At 42.2% G+C, this 20,317-nt stretch overlaps 1 long non-coding RNA gene across 1 annotated transcript; it reads left to right on the top strand.

Moving 5' to 3' along the window:
- Nucleotides 1-2,401: 2,401 nt before the first annotated feature.
- LOC103877321 lies at nucleotides 2,402-19,745 on the top strand. Its single transcript, XR_002516016.2, has 4 exons — nucleotides 2,402-2,488; nucleotides 7,177-7,284; nucleotides 12,919-13,016; nucleotides 19,659-19,745. It is a non-coding gene; the product is annotated as an uncharacterized LOC103877321 (long non-coding RNA).
- The last annotated feature ends 572 nt before the right edge of the window (nucleotides 19,746-20,317 follow it).

Genomic DNA, 20,317 nt, shown 5'->3' with positions numbered 1-20,317 from the left:
TCTCCTATTCTCTACTGGAAACCCCTGCCAGCATGCCTTTGGTCTCAGCAAGTAGGCTCCTATTTTTGTCTATGGCTAATATCTGTCATTACGCTTGGGCTTCCGTTGGTAGGTTCTTAATTTAGGTCTTGCACTGCACCTGGAGGATCAATCCATGTGGTTTCACAGGAACTGAGAAGGCTTTAGAATAGAATAGAACATGAAGTTGGCAAGCTGTTCTGTGACCAGGAATAAAGAAATCCTGACAAGTTTACTCTGTATAACATTTCAAACTTTCCCACATTTCTCAGTCTTCCAACTTATCCAGGAGATATGTCTCTATCTGAAATATTCAGAACAAAGAGACCTAGAACTTAGCTCGAGCATAAATCTCTGAAGATTAAATAGGATCCCACAGCTTCCATATACTTTAGCTCATGGATTTTGTATATAAGGGAGTTATTTGTTTATAGTACAACCTTCACTCAAAAAATTCATCCACTTTTTCTTAGATACTCTTCTTTTAAACTTCAGTACCTGACATCCCAAAACACATGCAACTAGAAAAAGAAAGTTAGGAGAGATAGTAATCTTTTCAGAAGTTTGCCTTTCTAATAGCAAGGAAAGACAGCTGACAGGAAAGTAAGAAGACAGATTAACTATGAAAATAAGATATAAGAATACAAAATTCAAAGGAATGACAGTAATTATATTCAGAAGCTTTTCCAGCCTTGCCAGTGTTCCCTTCAACCCTCATTATGTCCTTTTTGACAGTTACAACTGCCGCCTACTGGTTATTCTGCCTGCGTCTTCCTTCACTCTAGTTGATTCTCTGTGCGTTATTTGAGTTATCTACTTGCAAAAGAAATTATAAGTTACACTTATTTTAATGCCTCTGTTGTACTACTTTTACCATCGGGACACTGTTTTAAAATATAACCTGGGATTTTGTTTTTATTCAAATACGGTGAGGCCAACAGGTATCAAAGAAATGACTTTCATTGACAAGATGGTTTGTTACTCACAGATCTCAAGAGGAGGGAGCATGCCATGCCATGCCCGGCCACACAGAAAAGACCCAGGGCAAGCGAAGAGGCAGAAGGAACAGGGGAAAACATGGGCAGGAGCCTTTATTGTGGTTTTCACAGGAAAGAATGGGTAAGGCAGGGTCGAATAAGTTTAGGATTAAATAATTTGAATAATTTGGGCAGGCTCTGGCTTATAGGGGTGGTTCCTGGTTGTCCAGTGCTTGGCTCTGGAGTGATTTGAGACAACGGTGTAGTGTCCTAAACTATAGGATCCTGATAAAAGGAGGGAGGTGGGGGTACAGAGTCAAAGGCATTCTCACAGACAAGTAGCTTACTATCTCCAGGAATCCACCTGTCTTGGAAGGAGTGGTCTCTCCTGGGTCAGGCTCAAAGTGTCAAAGCATCATAAAACTAAAAAAAAAACCACAATTAACACAGACAGAATTCAGACTTTTTGGTTGGAAGCTGAGGCCATTCACACTTGGCCTTTGACCATCTCTCCCAGCCTCATTCCCAATGACTTCCAGGTTCCAGCCACAGTCCCCTCCCCCACCTTCCACAGGCCACCTATGCCCTTTCACTCCTGTGCTTTTTTTTCATAGTGTTCCCTGCATCGGGAATTTTTTTCCTCACATTCTTCACCTAGCAGACTCATCTGGAGCCTTCACAAACCTGCTCAGATTCCCCAAGTCCCCATGGTATGTATACATCCTCCTTCCTGTCATCTCTCATTCGACTTGGCTTATACTCAGAGTCACTGCTTAGTAAGTTGTGTGTCATTTATCTGTTAACTTGTGTGTCTCCACCATCAATACAGGAGCCCTACAGAGACTGTCTTATCTGTCCTTGACTCCCCAGTGACTAGCACCATGTATTAGACATCATAGGCACACGCCTAATAGTGGTTGAATGCATGGCAGACTTGAGTTCTTTTGTGTGGAAGCAAGAAGCCATACGGACTTAAGTAGCTTCCAAGGGTATTAGGTTATAGTAAAGCTGCTTGACTTCACAGTAGGATTTTAGAAATTCAGATAAACTCCGATAATAATAGGATTTATTAGTAAAGCCAGAAATCATCCTTACTCTTAGGAGTCTGATTGGATTTGACTTTGGAAAGCTGATTTTTTGAAGTTAAGCCCTAATTCATCCCCATCTCATAATTCAACTAAAATGTTCATGCCTGGCTAAAAGGGAAGAAGAGGAGGTTACTTTAAGTACACGTTGAATGTATTGGAACTAATGCTCTGCTTTATTTAAATTATGAGGAGAGAGAAGTTTACCTTGTTGGTAGATGAAGAACTCTAGGGATCAGAATGATGATGTATGATATTGCCAGGATGACTCTATACAATTCTTGTGTTTCCTCAAGTGGGGGAATTTGCACCCCAGTTTCTATGAGATTCTCTCCTGAAGCAGTTTGCAAGCAAGTTCCTCTTCACTTAGAGCAGATGCTGACCCTCAGGACCAGAGTTTTCACTTCTGTAAGTGTCAAAGAACTTTACATGTTTTATGTAGTTATGTGTGTGGAGAGAGAGAGAGAAGGAAAGAGAGACTGACAGAGAGACAGAGTGAGATTGTAAGTGTACCTCTAAATCTATTTTCAAATCTATTCATAAGAATTTAAAATTTTTAAGCAAAGCTACTCTTCTATATTAGCCTGAAAATTAATGTGACTTGAAATGTTTGAAATAAGGTATAAAAGAAATTTTAAAACACACAGTGATTTTTTGTCTATAGAGTTTGCCTTTCTTGACAAGAATCTCATAAGCCAAAGTGAGGTTAGTTCTGTGGGCATGGAGAACATACTATCAGTAAGAACTCTGCTAAAAAAAGAAGACCGCGAGACGGGCGGATCACGAGGTCAGGAGATCGAGACCATCCTGGCTAACACGGTGAAACCCCGTCTCTACTAAAAAAAATACAAAAAACTAGCCGGGCGAGGTGGCGGGCGCCTGTAGTCCCAGCTACTTGGGAGGCTGAGGCAGGAGAATGGCGTGAACCCGGGAGGCGGAGCTTGCAGTGAGCTGAGATCCGGCCACTGTACTCCAGCCTAGGTGACAGAGTGAGACTCCGTCTCCAAAAAAAAAAAAAGAAAAAGAAAAAAGAAGACCCAGCTTGACCTCACAAAGCTCACTCTGGGAATTGTGGCATTTGACACCTCAGCTCCAGTTTCCTCCAATGCCACACTCTCGCCAAATAGTGAGAGTCTGACTTGGTATGACACCATGCTTAAGTCACGAGCAAATGGTTGTCATTATTGCTTTCCCCCTGAAGTGTCTCTAAACACAAGTGATTTGTGAGAGCAAAAGGAGATAATTAAATGCTGGAATATATTTGATTTATTGAGCATGGGATTATTTCTGACATTTATTGGTGACTCAAAGAGAGTCCAGAGCTAGAAAATATGTGCTTATTGCTGTGTATGATGTTTACATAAGACAGGAGGACACGGCCCGAGGCAAAGGTGACACACTGGAAGTTTTCCTTCAGCTCCCCTTCCCCTGGGGGTCTTGTCAGCTCTGCCCACTTCAGTACGAGCTCTTCACAGGAGCCAGCACCTGGTCTGCCCTCTCCTCACAGACTTCTCTCAACCCAATCAGAAAACAATGTTTTTACTTTCACCTGAAAAGAATTTCAAATTTTCAGGAAAAAAAAAATCATAAAAATAAAAACAGTATAAAGAATATCTATATGTAATTTACTCAGATTCACCTATTGCAAGCATTTTACTGCATTTATCACTTGCTCTATCTATGTATCTATTATCTTTTTAATGTGAGGGTATGTCACACACATCAGCCCCTTTCCTCTAAATACTTCAGCGTGCCTTTCCCAATAATAGAGATACACTCTTAAACAGCGCAGTACAATGATCAACTTCAGTACATTCAGCATTGATGCAGTACTTTTATCCAGCCTACTGGTTTGATCTAATTTTGTCAGTTGACCCAATAATGCCCTGTATAGGATTGTTTGCCTCTAATACAGGATCTGGTCTTGGGTCAAGTGCAGCCTTAGTTGTTACATCTCTTTGCCCTCCTTTAATCTATAGCATTTCTATAACTTTTCTTTGATTTTTATGACATTGTCATTTTTGAAGAGTATAAGTTCCCCTCTTGGTTTAAACATGGTGTTTCCCATTTTGTCTTTGTCCAACGTTCCTTCGTGATTGCAGGAATGCCTGGGAGATATTGTGAGCCTGGTTCCAGACCATGGCAATAAAGAAAATAGTGTAATGAAGCAAGTTACACAATTTTTGTGGTTTCCCAATGCATAAAAAAGCTGTTTACACTACACTGTAGTCTATTAAGTGTGCGATCACATTATGTCTAAAAAATAGTGTATGTGCGTTACTTAAAAAATACTTCATTGCCAAAAAATGCTAATGATCATCTGAGCCTTCAGTGAGTCATAATCTTCTCGCAGGTGGAGGGTCTTGCCTCAATGTTAATGGCTACTGACTGGGTGGCTGTGGCCACTTTAAGACAACAATGAAGTTTGCTGCATCCATTTCACAAAAGATTCCTCTGTAGCATGTGATGCCCTTTTACAGCATTTTACCCACAGTAGAACTCCTTTCAAAACTGAAGTCCATTCTCTTAAGCCCTGCCACTACTTTATCAATGAAGTTTATGTAATATTCTAAATCTTTTGTTGTCATTTCAACAAAGTTCACAGCATCTTCACCAGGGGTAGATTTCATCTCAAGAAACCACTTTCTTTGTTCATCTATAAGAAGCAACTCCTCATCCTTTCAAGTTTGATCATGAGATTGCGACAATTCAGTCACATCTTTAGACTCCACTTATAATTCTAATTTTCTTGCTATTTCCACTACATTTGCAATTACAATAGTCACATCAGAAATTACTGATCACAGATCACCATAAAAGGTATAAAAATAATGAAAAAGTTTGAAATATTGCAAGAATTTCCAAAGTGAGACAGAGACACAGAGTGATCACATACTGTTCCAAAAATTACACCAACAGACTCGCTCAACACAGAATTGCCGCAAACCTTCAATTTGTAAAATACGCAATATCTGCAGGGTACAATAAAGTGAAGCACGATAAAATGAGATATGCCTGTATATTAATGTCTTGCATCTTTAAAATACTGAATAGTTGATGTCATGTTTCTCTTATGGTATCACACCTGTGTGTCCAACTGTCTTTCAGAGGCATCACCCAAAGAAATCCCAATTTCTCCACTGTATATTGTTTTCTTCCTTGCAACATCTAATAAACACTTGATATGGAGACATCTTATGGAAATATCCTGTCCATCATCAAAACTTCCCCACCTTTGGCACCCATCCGTGATTCTTGTCTGATGCAATCTTCATCATGCTGATTGCAAAATGATTTTTTTCAACTTCATCACTACCTCCACATGTAACAAACTATCTTCCATGGTATTTTATAATTCCTCCCTACAGTTTTTATGGTTTTTTGTTTGTTTGTTTGTTTTTGTTTTTTGTTTTTTGTTTTTTTTGAGACAGGGTCTCACTCTGTCACCCAAGCTGGAGTGCAGTGGCATGATCTCGGCTCACTGCAGCCTCCACCTCCCAGGTTCAAGCAAGTCTCCTGCCTCAGCCTCTCGAGTAGCTGGGACTACAGATACATGCCACCACAGCTGGCTCAGTTTTATATTTTTAGTAGATACGGGGTTTTGCCATGTTGGCCAGGCTGGTCTTGAACTCCTGGCCTCAGGTAATCTGCCTGCCTTGGCCTCCTAAAGTGCTGGGATTACAGGTGTGAGCCACCATGCCCGGCCTATCCTCCCCACAATTTATTATCTATCTGTCTAACTACCTATCATTTATCTATCTAGACTAATGAGCAAATTCCTATTTTAAATGGTTTGTAATTCATTATGGCACTCAATTATTTGATACTAAAATTGTCCCATATTTGGCCTGCGAGACACTCTTTAAATTGTCTCATATTTCCCTGTAACATGCCTCCATCATTATTGCTTTTTAACACTTCTTACTCTCTGGCATACGAAATGTTCCAAGTTCATTTTGTACCTACCCTGCCAAGTCATTTCTCTGTTGGGCCCTGCTTCATTTTAAAGGGAATGGGATTAGAGACCAAGATCTGATCATTAGATGTGCTCATTGTTGCTAGGGTGGCTTTGTTTTTGGCTCTTTGAGCAGACAGAAATAGGAAACAGCCACATATTTTTGCATATGTACATGCATACATATACAAACATGCATTCATGCATGCATGCATGTGTGTATTTCTATGTGTAACTAGACATACACATTTTAGAAATCCTGAGTCCATACCAATGCCTTCCATTTAGATCTGCATTCTTTTTTTTCTGTTTTTTTTTTTTTAGACAGAGTCTCACTCTGTTGCCATGCTGGAGTGCAGTGGTGCAATCTCAGCTCACTGCAACCTCCACGTCCCGGGTTCAAGTGATTCTCCTGCCTCAGCCTCCCGAGTAGCTGGGACTACAGGTGTGTGCCACCACACTCAGCTAACTTTTGTATTTTTAGTAGAGACAGGGTTTCACCATACTGGCCAGGATGGTCTCGATCTCTTGACCTCATTATCCACTGGCCTCCCAAAGTGCTGGGATTACAGGCATGAGCCACCGCGCCCGACTTCAATCCACATGCTTACGTCCCTTCTTTATGGAGAACACTGGCTCCCAGCAGCCTCACTGTGTCTCACTTGTTCAATCTTATATTACATCTAAACTAGCTCTAGAATTGTTTTTTCCATAAAACTAAAATCAACAAACCTACTCAAGAGCACAGAGTATTTGTGTGCTGCCCCCATGCAAACACACACGCAGCCCACCTGCTCCAGATTCATGATATACAGTCACATACTATGACTCAATTATTTGGATTAGTTCTTTTCTTGTTTTCCTTCCCCTTCAGTGTTTTTAGGGTAGTCATTAACTATAATTAAGTTCACTTGTTTCCATTTTCTGTTTCATGTTTGGTCTTTTTTCCATTCTTATTGATTTTATTTTAATTGTTGAGTATGTAGCTTATCATCAGCCTTTAAAATGTCAAAACATTATAAAAATTACACTCAGAAAAGTGTCATTCTCTGTTGCCTTCCAGCCCACACCCCTCCCTGCTGTCTTCTTGCAGGTAGCAAACTTGATTTTTAAAAATTTATTCTCCCTCTGTTTCTTTTAGATGGAGCCTTTTATCTAAGCCTTTCTTTGTCCTGAGATGCAGAATGGAAGAAGAGTGCCAACATTTTTCAGGGTACCAGGCATCTCTCAATCCTAACAGCATCTCCAGGTAGGAAACCACTGTCTCAGCCCAAGATAAGGACAGCTTCACCTGGACCAATGCTATTCATCCTATAGCAAGAAGGAGTGGATTTGGCACATCTTCTGCATTTGGGGCTAGGAGGTCCAGAAATTGTAATGATGCCGAGCCTGGGTGTCTGGGACTGGAAACTCTGCAAGTCCAGCCACTCTGACATCATGGCCACACCTTAGGAAAATAGTTTTGCAGGAAGTAAAAAGAAATAGAAAAGCTAGGTCACAGAAGTGCTGTACCTTCAGGAACCAAGACCTATGGTGGCACACCACCAGCTGAATAACCTAACAGTGTGGAAAGGGTTTCCTCCTTCAGACCCAACTCCCAGCTCCAACTGCAGCCTTAGGCTCCCCAGCCCTATCTGTAGGGGAGAAAGATGACACCTGGTTCCCTGGCCACCAGGCTTCCACGGTCATCCAGCAGGGACAAAAAAAGATCCCATGAACAACCAGACCACCTGGGTGGTAACAGGGACACCGTGTGGTCATCACAATAGACAAGAGAACTGTAGATGGCCTGCCAACTACATTCCCTCCCTTGAAGGTGATAAGAACCAGAGGTGACTTCTTGAAATAAGTAAACGCATGTAGATGCCTTGAAGTTACCCAGTGGGAGGATCATAAGGACAGAGAACGACATTCCCATAATAGAATGGGTGGGGGCGATTATGAATCATTTGAGTATTGTGAAGAATGTGATCTCATTTTGTACCCAAGCCAGTGAGTATCATGCCAAAATTTTCTATATAAGAAAACAGGCTGGACTGGGCATGGTGGCTCATGCCTGTAATACCAGCACTTTGGGAGGCTGAGGCGGCTGAGGCGGGTGGATCACCTGAGGTCAGGAGTTCAAGATTAGCCTGGCCAACATGGCGAAACCCTGTCTCTACTAAAAATACAAAAATTAGCTGGGCATCGCGGCAGGTGCCTGTAATCCCAGCTACTCGGGAGGCTGAGGCAGGAGAATCGCTTGAACCTGGCATGATAAGCAGAGGTAAAGAGTGATGAAGAGGAACTAGGAGCACACTGAGGGGGGCCATGGGGTCAGAAGGGGTCCCTGGGTCCAAGCAAGCTTGCAGGAAGGGAACAGGAGGTGGCTGTTGAACACCGTTGGGATCTCCTGCTGGCCAGGAGCTTCAATGCTTCTCATTAAATTCTACAGGAAATGTGTGAGGTGGGTAGTACCCATGTACCTGCCTCACGAGCAGCAGATGAAACCTCACAGAGGTGAACGCCTTGCTGCAGTTAGCTATAGAGGGAGGTAGGATGCCCCACCAGCCATCCTGTTGGCTGTAGGTCATCCGCCCCTCCTCCACTTTCCAGCGTGGGGGAGAGGACAGTGAGGGGTGGCAGCTGTGAAGATGCCACGCAGTGCTCCCCTTCTCTGTGGACTTTGAGACGTTACCATGTAGAAGGGGCCCCTGGCTCTTCCATTAAGGTTCGTCTTTCATTGTCTACCCAGGTTTGTGGGAAGTAAAATACGACATTTGGTTAATTAATTTTTCAGATCTGCAAGGCCAGTGTAGGAAAGGCTGTAAATTAAACAATTCTCATTTCCATAACATTTGCGGTCCAAAGGGTATCGCGTTATGATGCATCCCTGAAGCAACGATGCGTAGCTTCTATTAAACAAAGGCCTGCATGCAAAAGCCCCTTGCCCTGCCTTGTGATGAAGTTAGGCATGCGAAACAGAAAAATAATTGGACATGTTTATCTCCCGAGTTTTTAATCTGAATCTACTCAACAGGGCTGTCAGGGACTGCTCCCCAAGACAGGTCTACTGTATGAATGAAAAGATAAAATTTAAAAGGCCATTTGCTATATAATCTCCACCTCATTCCCAGATGGGAAGTGGCTCACCAAGTACATACAGTAGGGCAGGATGGGAACAGAAGAGGAGAAAGGGAGGAGGAGAACACAGCAGAGGGCAGGAAATTACGGCTGGGGCGGTGGTGTACAAATGAAGGCAAAAGTGGACCCAGTGCCCAAGCAGGGGAAGGTTTGGAAGTGGCTGGATGGCAGGTTAAAGGGCATGAGGACAAGGTGAGAGTCACAGGCACAGGGAAGGAACTGAGTGAGAACTACAGAACTGAGGAGGGGCTTCGTTTCCGGGCTGTTTTATTGTTTGGCCAATGTGTGGTCACAGCAGGTTTCCGGTTTGAGTAACGGGAGAAGGAGACACTCAGAGCCATGTGCACCCTGAGGGCAGAGGGCAAAGGTTAATTATAGGTGAGGGGCTCGGGCCAGGGGGCTTCAGGGTCAAGCAGGTTGCAAAGGTGAAAGCAAGGCATGGGGTGGAAGAGGGCCTTCGCTATTCCTCATTAGGGTCAGCACCACAAGCAATGGCCAGGGCTGAAGAAGCCAGGGTAGCTCGGGAGCCTGCACAGAACTGGAAGGCTGGAAGTCAAGCCAGGAGAAAGAGGCAGAGGGACAGGCCAGGCCAAAAGAATGCATATGGAGCCCAAGCCACAGAAACACAGGTGGTCACACCGCCTGATGCATCCTGCCAGGGCCTGCGGTGACGCAGGCCTGGAACGGAGGATGAGAAAGCAAGGAGCAAGACATTTCCCGATGCAGAAAACCGGCTGAGTGCCCCTCATTAATGGGGTATATATAGTGAGTAGAGGCAAAAAATAACAAATTTAAGCAATACCAATATGTGCTTGGTGATATGCCGGCTTCTGGGAATATAAAAATAGATAAGATTGGGCCCCTGCTCTGCATTAGGAAATTAAATGTGACCTCAGCTAATTGCAGCAATTGTTCTGAGCACACAGAGGAGGAAGACATTGCTTCCACCTGGGGGACTCAGGGAAAACTTCTGAGGACATTATGCTTGGCCCTCATCTGGTAAAATAACAGGGATTTTTTTTTTTTCTTTTTTCTTTTTATCTTTTTTTTTTTGAGACTGAGTTTAGCTTTTGTTGCCAGGCTGAAGTGCAATGGTGCGATCTCAGCTCACCACAACCTCCACCTCCAGGGTTCAAACCATTCTCCTGCCTCAGCCTCCCTAGTAGCTGGGATTATAGGCATGTGCCACCACGCCTAGCTAATTTTGTATTTTTAGTAGAGATGGAGTTTCTCCATGTTGGTCAGGCTAGTCTGGAACTCCCGGCCTCAGGTGATCCACCTGCCTCGGCCTCCCAAGGTGCTGGGATTACAGGCATGAGCCACCATGCCCAGCCAATAACAGGGAATTTTTCTAGGAGAGCGGGGAAAGAGAGGAAGGACATTTTAGATAGAGGAAAGCATATGTTGTAGGCGTAGTCCTAGAAGGATTAATGTATGATCACTAGACTCACTCATGGTGGGAAAGCCAAACTAAATATTTTAGGAAAAAAACATTCACCAGAGTAGAAATAGAACTCTCAATTATCCAAGTCATTCTATTAGCTAGAGTTCATATTCTGTAAACAGGCTGTTCCAGAAATATTTCTCATCATTATTTATAAGTATTAAAACATAGGTGGAGAGCATTTCATTGTCAATACCTTGGAGTAAATTACAGGTTAAGTACACTAAAAATCATGTCTTTTCTGCAGGACTTCTCAGAGCTTTTAATATATTAATATGCATTTTGAATTTCAAAGAGGGAGTGTGGCATTAAGCATTTCTCATTCCAAAGATGCAAACATGTTTTTTTTTTTTTCCCAGCTCAAGCATAAATGGGATGTCTAGGAAATCGTGGCTTAAACATCCCAATTGATCTAAGCCTTAAAACATGGGTAGACAAATACCTCTGAAGGCTTGTGTCTCCCTTTATTGTAACTTGTGAAAGCTTTGTCGGTGGTTTTCGTATTACATGGTAATGCTTTGTATCTTGTTTCTCCAAAGATCTGCAGTGTCCAGTATGGTGGTCACTAGCCACACACAGCTATTGTGCACTTGAAATGTGGCTGTACCATTGTGATGAGCTGCGAGTTACTAGAAAGTTCCTAGGAATGCATATGTGCCTTGCTCCCTATTTCCATCACACAGCACTGCCACAAGCCATGAGCTACTTGAGTGTGGAGATCTTAGTCATTGGTGTATTCTTGATGCTTAACAAGTGTCCTTTCATATAGTAGGTATTCAATAAACCCATTTGCTGAATGAAAAAAAAATTAGAATGTAAATAAGTGAAACCCTGTACTTAAACTACTTGTTACACATTAAGTCTGATGCAAGGTGCTTGCCCTCATATTCTGACTTTCATTTTGTAAAGCCTGTTTCTGCTTATTTATAATGACCTCTTTACTGAAGTGAATATGTTATTTGTACGTATGCAATTAATCCACTAAATTGTTTTAACATATCCAGAAAGCTAGCTTTCCAAGCCATAACTTTCCCTTTAAAAAAAAAAAAAAAAAAGTACAGGATTCTGGGTTCTGACATGGTTTACTACTGTTGGGAAGCCTGCACAGTAGCATCTAACAACTCATGTGGCTACCTGACCTCCTTCACCTCCCGCATTTTCACTTCTGGCCTCATCTCCCTTGTTCTTCTTGCCCCCAAGACAACCATTTTCTCAAAAACAATCAATAACTCCCTGATCTCCAAAGCCTTTTCTTGTACTCGCAGTTCTAGGTTTTCTGAAGCATTAACTTCTTTCAAGCAGCTTCCGATTTTTGTAATGTCCCAGCTTTCATTCTGCCCTACCTCCTCCGTATACCCTCCCAAGGCTTTCCTCTCTCTATTGCCTCGTTGCCCCGACAGTGATTTTCTTGGTAGCTGGGCAAGCCTGGCAATCTTTAAAACAGAGATAACAGACTCTGCCAGATGACCTCCGGGCACTGTGAAAGTTAAATAGGATAATGAAAGTAAAGAGCTGTGTAAACTGCCAAGTGTGAATAGGTATGAAGGGCGATTGTTACTAAATTGGAATGGAATGAAGCAAGACACTTCACTCCTTTTTTCCTGAATTTCTGAGTCTTCCTACTCCTTTAAAGAACATTTAAACCCATCTCAATGTGCCTAGAGATGAACCGTCAAGACTGCTTAGTATTTTCACCCATCAAATGGATAATTCCATCTTTTCTACTTTCCTTCTTTTCTACTTGACGTCTGATTTAGAGAAGAGTGTGGAAAAGTTAGCTTACAGTCATGAGTGAAACTTCTTCTTCTCTACTCTTCAGAATACCCTACTGCCCTTATTATTAGGCAACTATAAATAACTAACACAGAGAAGTATATTTTACTTCTAATTAGTTATAATTATTACCTAGTACTTGAAATTTAATATATTCTTTCCCTCCCTCTTTTCATTGGCTATGTGGATTTTAGTACAGTGTTTAACTTGAGGTCACACAGAACGGTGACTAAATGTTGGAATGTTGCCCTGGATCGACTAAGGTTTTATTGTAGATTACAAAACTGTCCACAATTGGCCATATTTTGTCCTATCCCATCAAGAGGTGGAGTCTGTTTCTCCACCCCTTGAATTGGGGTTGGCCACATGACTTGCTTTGGCCAAGGGAACATCAGTCACCCTGCTATAAGCACAGGCTTGAAAAATAATTTCTCAGTGACATTTGTCCTCTTATTACTTCAGGGATGCTTTGTCTCCCACCAAGTGAAGAAGCCTGAGGAAGCACATGATCAATGTATTGCCCTGTCGCCCTTATCATTTCAGCCAACTGCCTGACCCATGAGGCCACCCTAGACCACCTACTCACTGGCCCACCCACCAGCTGACCACAGACCCATGAGAGAACCAGAAAAACTGCCCAGGTAACCAACAAAATATGTAAGCTAAACAAATGGTTCTTGTGATACGCTACTGAGTTGTGGAGTGGTTCGTAATGCAACAAAAGGGAACTGATACAGAAGCAACTACCCAGACATGGGGTGCTGCTATTAAAAACAAACCCTCAAACACAGGGCATTAACTACGCAACAGGGCAATATATAGAGGTTGGAAACACATTGGAGAAACTGGTAGAGAGAAATGCACATTCTCAGTGGTGGCTGGTGATGACCACCACTGATGGTGGTCGTCAAACTGTTGAGGAAACTGCTATGGCAACTAGAAAAAGAGCAACACATTTTGTGTCATAAAGCAGTTTGTAAAGCTGTTACCTGGAGTAAATTGAGGAATACCACAGGTACCTTAAAGCTTTCTGATCTGGCTAAGCAGGTCTCTAGACAGAGTGTTGTAGTGTCAGCTGGTTCCAGCTATGAATGATATAGTATTCCAAGAGAGATGAGCTAAGGAAAGAACTGTTTCATCTGCAAAAGTTACTGCCTATATTGAGGGACATGCACTTGTGTTTTGTGTTTAATACAGTGTCTAGCACGGTATGGTTTTCACCAAATAGCTTGTTATGAGAAAATTTGGAAATATGTTAAGATCATGGTAATAGGAAAAGGGCCACTGGATTAGACAAAAAGGAACTGAAATTGCTCAAAATGCCCAAAGCTTCCTGTTCCCTAACTTATCTATTGCCATCAGCAGTGTTCAAGGGCTTCCCTTTCTCTGGACCCTCTCCAATACTTGTTATCTTTCATCTTTTTGATAATAGCCATTCTAGCAGGTATAAGGTGATATCTCACTGTGGTTCTGATTTGCGTTTTCCTAGTAATTAGGGATGTTGAGCATTTTACTCATATGCCTGTTGGCCATTTGTGTGTCTTCTTTTGAGAAATTTCTGCTCAATCCCTTGCCTATTTTTAATGTGGGGTGTTTTTTTGGTTTTTGTGGGGTTTTTTTTGCTATTAAGTTGAAATTATTAAATATATTGAATATTAACTTATCAATGTATGGTTTACAAATATTTTCTCCTATTTTATAGGTTGTCTCTTGACTTCGTTAATTGTTTCTTTTGCTGTATAGAAACTTTTTAGTTTGATGCAATCCCATTTGTCTATTTTTGCTTTTGTTACCTGTGTTTGCAGGATCACATTAAAAAAAAATCATTACTCAGACCAATGTCGAGAAACTTTTCCTCTATGTTTTCTTCTAGCCATTTTACAGTTTCAGCTCTTACATTTAAGTATTTAATTTATCTTAAGAAGATTTGTGTATATTCTTCTCCATGTGGATATCCAATTTTCCCTACACTTTATTAAGGAGACTATCCCTTCCCCATTGTATTCTTGGCAACCTTGTCAAAGATCAGCCAACCATAAATGTGTGGATTTATATTAAATATCTGGGCTGGTTTTTCTCTTTTATTGGCCAGTGTCATTCTGTTAAGAATTCTATACCTCTGTAATGTATTTTGAATTCAGGAAGTGTGATACCTCCAGCTTTGTTCTTGTTCAAGGTTGCTTTGACTATTCAAAGTCTTTTGTGGTTCCATACGAATTTTAGGATTGTTTTCCTAATTTTTGTGGAAAATGCCATTGAAATTTTGATAGGGATTGCACTGATCACTTTGCCTAGTATATTTTAACAATGTTAATTCTTTTGGTCTATAAACACAGGATATCTTTCCATTTATTTTTGCCCTCTTCAATTTATTTTATTACTTTTATTAATGTTTTATAGGTTTCAGTTTGCAAATCTTTTACTACCTTGGTTAAATTTATTTCTAAGTATTTATTCTTCTTTCATGCTATTATAAATGAGATTTTGTTAATTTTTTTGATAGTTCATTGTTAGTGTATAGAAACGCAAATGATTTTTGTTTGTTGATTTTATATCCCATGACTTTACTGCATTTGTTTTGTTTATTAGTTCTAGCAGTTTTTCGGTGGAAACTTTATATATATATATATGATAATGTCCTCTGTAAACAAAACACATGTAGGCTGAAAGTGAAGGGATATGAAAAGATATTCCATGGAAATGATAAACAAAACAGGGCAGGAGTGGCTATATTTACATCAGACAAAATATACTTTAAGTCAAAAATTATCACAAGAGATAAAGGGGTCAATTCATCAAGAGGATATAATAACTGCAAATATGTATGGACCCAACACTGGAGCACCCAAATATGTAAAGTGATAATACAATAACAGTAGAGGGACTTCAGTACCCCACTTACAACAATGGATTGCTCATCCGGACAGAAAATTAATAAGGAAATAGCGGACTTGAATAAAACTATAGACCAAATGAACCTAACAGACATCCAAAACATTCTACTCAACAGCAGGAGAATACACATCCTTCTCAAGCACATACAGAACATTCTCTGGGACATTAGGATGTTTCAAAATATGCAAATAAATGAATGCAATGCACCATATTAACAGAATGAAGAATAAAATCATGTGATCAAAAATGTCGTATGATTATCTCAATAGATACAGAAAAGGCTAAATCATACTTAATCGTGAAAAACTGAAAGTTTATTCTCTAAGGTCAGGAACTAGACAAGGATGCCCACTTTCATTACTTGTTTGAATGCCAGAGCAATTAAACAAGCACAAGAAATTGGATAGTAAGAAGGAAAATTGTCCCCTAATTTTCTGTCAGCAGGAAGTAGGCTGAGAAAGCTAACGAGTTTTGACATGGGCTCCTCCTCCAACATCTTGCACTCCCTTAGAATTATCTCAATTTCCCTTTGTCACTGGTCTGTGGCAGCTTCCCACCACTCTCCCTGCAAACCAACACCCTCCCTTCCCCATCACTCATCCATCACTCATCATCACCATCATCATCACCTTCACCAACAGCCTCATCAAGAAGCAGCTTTCAAGGCCAGGCACAGTGGCTCATGCCTGTAATTCCAGCACTTTGGGAGGCCAAGGCAGGTGGATCATGAGGTCAGGAGTTCAAGACCAGCCTGGCCAACATGTTGAAACCCTGTCTCTCTAAAAATACAAAAAATTAGCCAGGCATGGTGGCACGTGCCTGTAATCCCAGCTACTCGGGAGGCTGAGGCAGAGAATTGCTTAAACCCAGGAGGCAGAGGTTGCAGTACGCCGAGATCGTACCACTGCACTCCAGGCTGGGTGACAAGAGTGTGGATTTCCAACCCAAGAGAAGTCACAGAAAGTATACAAATGCATTCACGTGTAGATGACAGGAAGTAAACTATCATCTAGGAAAGAGACAAGAAGGCGTAGAGAAAGAGTTCTTCAGTGCGTCCTGGGAAAACAGACACAGTGAACACCCACTAATGCTAATAAAACAATGCGGTAGCTAGAGATTTCACATGGGAAGCCTCAGAAGGAGTCGACAACTGTGAAGCACAGAGATCTCTGAGAGCTTCCTTAACGGAAGAAATTAGCAGTGTCTTTAAGGCAGATATTATTGAAAAAGACATCCACAGTCATTTGATAATTATTTAATGAGTGTCTGCAGTGAGCCAGGTGCTATGCTACACAATGAGGAAAACAATAATCATAAATAATATTAATAATGCTGCCTTGTCTTTGTGTTGCACTTTGTAATTCATCATCCAGTGAGGAATGACAATCTGAACATCAGGACAGAAAAGAAAAGGGACAAGCAGGAACGAGAATTGCTTAAACACCTCAGTGTCCCTAGCACCATACTGGTATTTTGCAGTGTCAGTTCAAAATGCCATTTGAATTTAAGGTTGAGGCTTGATTTAAGGTTAAATCAAAAGAGAAAATAGGTGACCGACCAAGTCACTCACAGAGCTTGTGCTGGTAGAGTTGGGAACTGAATAAGTTCCTTCAAAACCAAAGCTCTGTTGAGGAATCTGGAGGTAGTCAGGGTCTGGTTTAAGGGGAGTCCTGGGAAGGGTTGAGAGTGGGTAAGGAGGAAAAGAAGAGAAGGGGAGAGGGAGAGAGATCAGTCAGGAAGAAGGAATCAGGGTCATTTTCTACAGGAGTATACTCATTCCTCCAAAGAGCATCTCTCTCCCAGGGGAGCACTGTTGCCATGACTAGTTAGCACCTGGAGCATTTTTCCAGTCCAAAGGTATTCTTTCCTATAATCACCAATTAGCACCTGTCACAGTCATTTTCCTGGGCAGTTGATGAGGATTGAGATTCTGGCAGGCTGGAGATTTCACTAAAGCCCTCTGGTTAGTAACGGTGATATTCAGAGCAGAACTAATAGCTCACGCTTGGAATGGATTCTCTCTTTTATGTGACCAGATTCTCCCAGGACCTGTACAGTTTGATTTTTTTTCTGTGCCCAAGAACTTTAACAAGCTATTGTTAGCCAGTAATAACTTTTGGAGCCCCCCTGGCCAGAGAGCAGAGCAGTTCATCACTGAACAATACAGCTGATTTATTTTATTATTACGGGAGTTTATAAGAGGACGATTCATGCTTCCTCGGCTCTTAGGTGATTCCCAGAGCCTGCCATCCTTCTCAGTATTGCCACATTGACTCCCATTGCTGCAGAGCTTATGCTGTGCAAAATCCCATCCAGAACCCAAACTACAGAGACGGTAGCCAAAGTGTGGGCTATGCAGGGAATGCAGTGTCCTTGGCTTTCTACCCATAAATGAGAACCTCATCCTTATAGAGGGATGTCTCCACCCAGGTCACATTGGCACCTCTCTCTTTATGCACAAGTATCACAACACCTGCAAGACTAGATCGCACTGATGTGTTTCATTGTGAGTCTCCTTATGCAACTGTGCATCTGTTCATGCCACAGGCTCTGTGTGATTTAACTTTTGGACCAAACCCAAACCTAGATCCTAACCCTCAGTAACAATGACTGGGATTAGCACAGCTAATTTGCTTACCCAACATCTGTTGTCTGGTTTCCTGACAACAGCGCCTCAATGTTCTTTGGGGGAATCATCCTTTACTGGGTGGAGTTAACTTTCTCCCGGGCAGCAGGGTAGAAACAGGACACTGGTGTGGTCTCCCCAGTTCCCACTGATTGGTCAGGCCTGGGCACACCACCCAATTCATGCCAAGGAGGGAAAAGGCCATTTTTTTCTGCAATTATTGGGAAATAAAGCTCTTTTCATGGAGATTCCTAACTTGGCAATCTATAAGGCAATATTTGGCAACATATAAGGCTGAACTACTGGTGAACATTTGTATCATCGCACACAGAGAATCTGACTAATGATTAAAAAAGATGGAGGAAAAAAACTCTTGGAGACAGAGTCAGAATTATAAGGACATTGTTTGAGCTTCTAGAACCACCTCTTCCTGAAGTCACTGCCCTTTGGCTCTTAGATACACTCATCATCCTTTGCAGCATCCTTCCATTCTGAAAACAACTCAATGAGCTAGGTGCTCTCCAAGTAAGGAAAAATAGACTTAACTGTTTAGCACGTTCCCCAAAACAGTAGCATAGTTTAATGGTCAATTAGTGTCTGTTAAATTGTTCAGTTACTAATTAACTTAGTTGAAAAGCAACAGTTCTCATCTAATTCACTTTGCAACCAGCCATATGAGAAAAAGGGGCCCTGTGCTCTTGCATTGTGGTTTCTTTTCCGGTTCCTCCCTGTCTGACCCTCTTGTGGACCTGCGATGTTCACTGGCTTTATTATTCATCCACTGCACATTGAATAGCTGCTCTGGAAAGCATCTAAATTCTGTTAACCACCAGCCTTGCTCAGTACCACACACTAAAATGCACATCCATTCCCTACCCTGCCTCTCCCTAGCTTATATACTGGGCACCATGAGGTCAGCATCTCATAAGAGGAAGCCTGTTTCCCTCTCCTTGGCCTGTCCCTTTTCCAGTCCCGAAGCTGGGTCCCTTCATGGCATCCCCTCCCACTCCTTTTCCCCCATCCCTTGGGTCAGGAGTCAATCAATCCTGACAGAGACCAGCTGAGAGGAGGGATCAGGAACGGCCTCCACGGGGCTGAAGCTGGAGTGTGTTTCATTCCAGCCACAAAAACGCGGGGTCCAAAGGCCTCGAGGAGACAGAGAGTCAGCATCTACAGGGGAGACCCGAGCTTCGGGGACCAGCGCAAAGGAACAGAGGCCAGTGTCATGGTTTGGTTGTGGAAACACCCCAGATGCACCTGAGGATAGGAATGGGGAACAAACAGTTCTGGGCAACTGCTAGGAGTGACTTGAGGGCAGCAAGACACACGATGACGAGCAGACACTGGATGCGGCCCATCATCTGCTGCGTGGCCTTGAGCTCATTAATCACTCTGTGCCCCACTTCCCTGGTCTACCAAACATGGCTAATGATGATGCCTATGGATTGTCTCTTCTGAGGTTTTTGAGAGACTTAAAAAGAGCCAGAACATGGAAAGTGCTAGGATATGGCGGTGCTCAATGACAGACAGACACGGCCATCAGCGCTGTGGTGATTATGTCCCACAGCTCTGTGCCTGGTCTCTAGATGAACCCAAATGACATCAGTAGCATCCAGCAAGTCAGAAGTCTCTCCAGATGAACCTAATCCCTTCTCTCTCTCCTTTTTTTCTTTTCTTTTCTTCTCTTTTCTTTTTCTTTTTTTTTTTTTTTTTTTGCTTGAAACTCACTCCTCTGTCATAAAACACATGTTGCTCCTGCAAGAACAACCTGGGATTCTCCCATCATGCATGACAAATCACTTCTAGGATCCACCCCAGCCTGTGAGACCCCAGCCAGCATGGCCCACCAGGATGGCTATTCCAAAGAACGGAGATCCATTTGGAAATGGAGGGAGACCCACCAACCACCTCACGCCCACCAATGCAGTGCTTTCCCAGAGGAACTTGCATCCTAACAGCATAAGGGACTTGACATAAAGGCTGTTTCCACTGTTGTTTCCCAAGACCGGGGAAGCATTTTGGTTTTCAGCTTCCAGGTATTTCCCACTTTCCGGCTTTTCTCCTATGAACACCAGCACTTTATTCCCCTGGGTAAAGGACCAATTTTGTGCTCTAAAGGATCTATCTAGAGCTGGATGAAGAGGGAGCTACTGAGTCAGGATTAGATCATGCTCCTCTGTGTGTTCAGCTGAGGTCCCTTTCTCATAGAAATTTTATATTCTGCGTATTGTCTGTGTGATATAATATGTGTGGACTGGCAAATAGGAGCATGTCTACACTAGTACAGCTGGATTTAGCACAATACTATTAAAATGGAATTGGCCACATATTCTTGCATGCATCCGGTCATGCTGGGACCAGAAGGCTTATTAACTAGTCATCAAAAAATACAAAGAAGGAAGGAAGGAGGGAAGGAAGGAA

This window comes from Papio anubis, chromosome 10 (assembly GCF_008728515.1).
Source record: "Papio anubis isolate 15944 chromosome 10, Panubis1.0, whole genome shotgun sequence".
In the NCBI taxonomy this organism is placed as follows: domain Eukaryota; kingdom Metazoa; phylum Chordata; class Mammalia; order Primates; family Cercopithecidae; genus Papio; species Papio anubis.
Note: the sequence above shows the minus strand (reverse complement) of the source record. Positions and strands in the feature narration are given on the sequence as shown.